Source organism: Labrus mixtus, chromosome 7 (genome assembly GCF_963584025.1).
Source record: "Labrus mixtus chromosome 7, fLabMix1.1, whole genome shotgun sequence".
In the NCBI taxonomy this organism is placed as follows: Eukaryota; Metazoa; Chordata; class Actinopteri; order Labriformes; family Labridae; genus Labrus; species Labrus mixtus.
In genome coordinates, this window is record NC_083618.1 from 5,833,345 (window position 1) to 5,839,344 (window position 6,000).

A 6,000-nucleotide genomic window follows, 5' to 3' on the forward strand; every position below is an offset into this window, starting at 1 on the left:
AAGTTTTGTGTAAGTGTGAAAAAGGCTACACACACACACACACGCACACACACGCACACACACGCACACACATACACACACACCCACATCATTCTGACTCAGTGTTTGCTTCACATTTATTAGCTAAAAAGGAAGAAAAAACCTTGGGGAAGATAAGAACTTTGATAAAGTGTGTGGGTTGTTTATTAGTAGCTGTTATGGGCAGCAACTCGTTCTTTATTTCAGGGTCTTTTCCTTTGGATCATGTTTATTTGTTGTGTTTATACAAGTCTGAGTGTTACAGACACCGACTGGAGGGATGGTTTAGAAAGCCCTCTGCCCTGTTCAGGGCTTGTGAAAACAGGCACACTTGTTTTGAAATAAGAAATTCCCTTTTCAACAAACTATCCCTGAGGTTAGTAAAATGTTTTTAAGTATGGTCAGAGAATATGAAGTAACAGCTTTGCAGGTAATTCATTTAAATCTTGAGCATTTTGTTCTAAAACTTTATGGACTAAATATTTCAATAAATCAGTGGAAACAAGCCAATACCATCCTGTGTGAATAGAATATTTCCTCACTGGGTTTTTCTGAGGTGATGACCTTGAATCTTCCTCTCCATTTTCGCTCCTTTTGCATGATTCAGAGGAGGATGATCCGGTTTTGATGCAGGGCCCAGATGATGCAGTATGATTCTATGGCAACTGCAATAAGGTCACATAGGAGATGTTTAATTAGCGGGCCCCGGCTGTCCCTGCAGAGGAGTTTTTTTATTACCTCAATATGTCAAAGAGTGCCTCAGCTAGCAGCCACAAAAATACAGTACAGATGCAGGCATGTACATGTGCGTACACACAGATAAGATACTGAAGGAGAGTTTTGTTTGATATGTGACCAAGAGATAGCACAGTGAGAAAACGAGGAAAAGAGGAGGTCAGCAATAGAGAGACTCAGTAAGGGTCAGCAAAATATCAGCAAATAAGGATCAACCCCCCCCGCCAAAAAAAAAAGAAACTGGCAAGAGCAGAAAGAGGACAAAGAGAAAGAAGGAGAGAGAGAGTTTGAGGCTCCACGCTGTGTTGTCACCCAGTAGAGCATTCATGCCTCTCATTACCGACTCACTGAGGTTTTTGAGGTGCTTAGCCAGCTGATTGCAGGGTCACTTTGGCCGGCACAAGTGAGTGGCATCTGTTCAGTCCTGACTGTGTGCACACAGCTGAGCCAGTTGGAAGTATAACTTCAGCGTGGGCGTGGGGTGCCAGGGCCATTAACACATGCCATCTCTGTGAATGGCTACACAGCTACACGGTGCATGCCAATACATCATTAGCTGAGGCTGACGATGACTGTGAGCTGAGAACACACACAATCGAACACACATACACAGTATATATATAAACACACAGGGTGCAGGTAGATGTTGCTGCTGCTCATGATTTGGGTCTCTTTTGTGCTTGGTTGCCTAAAGAGAAAGTGTGTGAATGGTCATTAAGAATGGGAGACAGAAAGTGTGTACACAATCATGTTTCTATGTCCTTTTGTTGGCATGTAGTATTATTATAGTGTTAAGAATATATACAAAGGAAGCTTGTGATTACAATGTTAATGACAGACGATAGCAGTATTATAAACTTCATGTGATTTCTATTTGAACTTAAAATGACTGACTAGTTTATGAGGCTAGTTTATGTGTATAAGTGTAGTTAATTCTGTATTTTAAAATGTAAATAAAAGTTGAATTATTTCAGATTTCATTTTGGCTTTTAATTATTTTGGTGATATCATGTCTTAAGTATTTTTTTAAAGATGAAATGAAAAAAAACAAATCAAAATATTTACAATATGGGAACAGGAGGGTCACCAGTTCATTTCCATAACACTGCCGGCACTCACTGTGGGGAGCCCCCTCACTCTTACATCTCTCCATTTGTGCATGTCCATAGGATCCTGTTTGTGCATGTGTGTGCAGCACGTTCAACACCAGAGTGTAAAATAGAATTTCCCTCCGATGGAATAATAAAGTATATCTTCTTCTTCTTCTTCTTCTTCTTCTTCTTCTTCTTCTTCTTCTTCAAGATGTTCAAATGTTGTTAATGCATCTTTAAGGCAATCAATCTTGAAACGATCAATGGTCTCTAATGAATTAAGAACACACAAGACAGTTTGAAGTTGCCAAAACTAAAATTAAGAATCTGAGCAAAAGTAATTATTGACTTGATTTTATGTAATTAATTACAATTCCTAAAACATATTTAAATGAGTTTATATCAATGTTACATATTGGTCAAATATGTTCAATACAATAGAAAACTAGTGACATCACTTACTGAAAGTTCACTCATAATAGCTTAAAAACAGTTAGAAGAGTAAATTGTTCACAATTCAAATACATTATTATGCATACAATATTTGATTTAATAAACTTTAAGTTTAGGGTTATCACTTATTTGAAGTGAACCCTGATTATCAGCTGGAGATATATTAACGAGCATGTCATGGCCTGCCCGATAAGGACCCCCGATCTCCTTCTAAACATAAACCCTCAGTTTGAGGTGGCATCCTTTATGTCCATCTTAAAATCAACTGATGCTTGTGAAAGAGACTGAAGTCATGCCAGGGGCCTCCTGGAGGGAAAGATAAATGCTTCCATGGAGATGTATGAAAGTGAAACCTTGCCTGTCATCTTTATACACCCGTCTCCCTCTGTGTCTCTCATTTCCAGGTCCACTTAAAAGTGTGCACTGTAGCTACGTTATTATACAAAGTGCACCGTTAACTCTCTCTCTCTCTCTCTCTCTCTCTCTCTCTCTCTCTCTCTCTCTCTCTCTCTCTCCTGTGACCTTCTCCTGTGACTGTGGCAGTTGGGTGTTAAACTGTGGACAGCACTGTGGGTGGCCCACATCGGAGCAGGTGATTGATTACATTTTTATAAGAGCAATGTAGAACCTGAGCCAGTAATTGGCACAGTGCTTTGTGTTTTTTTTTATTATTATTTCGGCTGCTTGATCTATGTGCCCTCTCACTCACATGGCGGATGATTTAAGAAAGCAATTTTAAAGCCACTACTGGGGATTTCAAATGTGGAAAAGGATGTTTTTGCCAGCAGAGGTCAGTGTTGCTCCACTGATGAAGTTCTATCCCTCTCTCTCTCTCTCTCTCTCTCTCGCTGTCATCCCTCCTTTATTCCATGTTTTCTCTATTCACACTCTTTTTCTTTCTCTTTCCATTCATCTTCCTCTTCTGCTTTTGGAGTACTGGGAACATTATGTGCTAATCACAGCAGAGCATACATATCTTCTCTCCCCATACCTCCCTCAGCTGCAGCAGATGCTTCCTCCTGCTGAACAACCGTGAGCTGTAATTGCATTTGACTCCACTTAATCTAATGGCTTTACCAACAATGGAACATAAAAGACATGCTTTAAATGAGGAAATCCAATGAGCGGTGTTGGAGAGAAATTAATAGAGTTGTGTGTGAGGGATGCTAACAGGATATTGACACAGATTAAGACACACACATGAGAGGGAAGAGATTAAAATTCCAGCATCAAAGGATCCCTCCCATCCTATATTGATCGTTGAACGTGTTGTTGTCAACGTTTAGATTTGATTACCGCTGACACGCAGGGACTGGGGCTGAAACACGAGGCTGGTAATGGCCGCGATGCCTCGTGCATATCAAATGCAGCACGAATCCTACCGGAGTAATTAATATCGCACTGTGGTTATGAATTTCCTGGCATAAACGGCCAATCGGTTTTGCATGGCTTGCACGGCGGTAATTAAGATGAAACATCAGGGAAAATGGTACATGAATGTTTCAGCTAATTCCCCCTCTCTGTGTTTCTTTCTCTCTTTCTCCGGGGGTTGCTCCTTGAGTCACAGTTTTCTTAAAGATTTGCAGGGTAAACTAGGTGTTGACATTTGCTTTTTCATCAGCGTGCCGCTTGTTTCACAGCTGTAAAAGCAAAGAGTTACACAAGTTATTTCTAGAATTTGTTACAGCCCCCCCCCCCTCCCCCACACACACCTTCAGATAGAGGGGCCTTCTGCTTTATTGTGGCGTGTCACAAAGTGCTTTCCACAGCTCTTGATTTTCTTATGTTCAGCTCCTTTTAGACGCCTTGGAGTGCCGTGTGTCCCTCAAGGGAGAGTTGCCTTTTTTTTTTTTTTTTTTGGTTAAACCTCCTCTGTCCCATTTTACACTGGATCGTGTTTCCCCTGTGCCATTGGCTCCAAACCTCTTGGGCTTTGACGGTGGTTTCTCCAAAATCATCTCATCAAAGAGCTGTCAGTGTAGTTTGAGATCAGTCAGCTGTCATCAGGAGGGGGCAGATATTGACCTTGTGGTAGGTAAGCTACACCACACACTGCTATATTCAGTTCAATATGGGCAGATGTGTTGATTATTGGGCCATGTTAACTATTGATCATGATGATATCTTGTGTCAGAAGGCAAAGTGAAGAGACTAATGCTTGGCCCACACTAAAAGATTCTTTATAATCTTAACAGATGGTGAACATGTGAAAGACCCCACACATGATGACAAACAAAGATAGATTAAATAGTTATGTTCTTATAGTGCGTAGAGCAACGATATGACCAAATGACCAAAACAGTACACACACACACACACACACACACACACACACAACCAGAGTCCATCCTCTCAAGATGTCATTACATTAGACTTTAGAGTGAACAAACATGGCAGATTACTGGCAGGAAGAATTGGTGATAGTTTTTAGGACAACACTCTTAAAAAGTACAACTATGGATAAATTCATGGAAATGACATGAACATGGAATATACACAGGGCGAGCTTTAGATGTGTAAAAAATAGATTTTCCGGTTTGTAAATGTTAAATGTAATATATTTACAATATGACATCCTTCTGAGCAGATCTGATGACTTTTACAGTAACATAAGTCACACCACAGTACATTTCCGTCAAGTTAACGATTACAACCATCCAAAAGTTGTGACTTTGTTTAGGGTTGTTGGATATGGGGAAAAAAATCGGACCGATTATGTTTTAGTGTGTACCCTGCTTAATATGCTTGGAAGCTATACTAACAGGCTCTATGGAAAAAGCTGAGATGGATGAAGGGGAGCAGCCGAGACATAAGGCCTGACTGTCGGCGGCGATGAGGACGAGGAGGCGGGGCCGGCTCGAGCTGGGGTGGACTGGTAGTGTCGGTGCTCTCACTGTTTGTCTATGGACACAGACATAGAGTCTGTTTTCTGCCAGGAATTTCCAAGATGCCGATTCCTTCTGGAAGAAATCTCGGAATCAGTTGAGGAAACGGAGAAAATAGAGGACCTTAGTGGGAGTGGCCTGCGGTGCTGTGCATTCTGGGAGTTGGTGTCTTTCATCCACGAGCCAAAAAGACACTTTCTGCCTTTTCTTGGCCAAGAAGGCACCAACTTCAAAATGTATTTCACATTTCTACTACATATATGACCCAATGTCAATACAGATTCATGTTTCAACGGGTGAAGTATCCCTTTAAATCTTTGTTTTATGGAATGAGGCCAACAATCAGGATTCACTGTTGGGCTGCTGCAAAATTCCACTCAGATAATTCCTGGATATTTTTTAATAGATAGTTATAAATATTGGGGGTTGCTTTCCGCACAACATTGGTCTGTTTTTTACTCTCTAACTCTTTTTATTGAGTACAGCGTTGGCAAAAGTGGTATTTATTAAGTTCCTTCAGTGACATTGAATGGCATTGTTTCTAACTAAGGTAAGTGCAAAACATGTCTATGTCTTTTTGCTAATAAATGAAAGAGATTCCTTTAAAGCTGAATATTTGCCTTTTTTTGGGCAGACCAGTTCGTTGTATGAATAAAAATAAACACACTCGTGCAACCCTGAAGAGATCAAGTGCCCCTAATGTCCTGAAACCATAATCGGCCTCATCGTCCCCAACATAATCCTTTTTAAAGCCATATTTAAAAGTAGCACATAAAATATTGTATTCTGCCTTGTGTAAGTGTGAGAGAGAGAGAGAG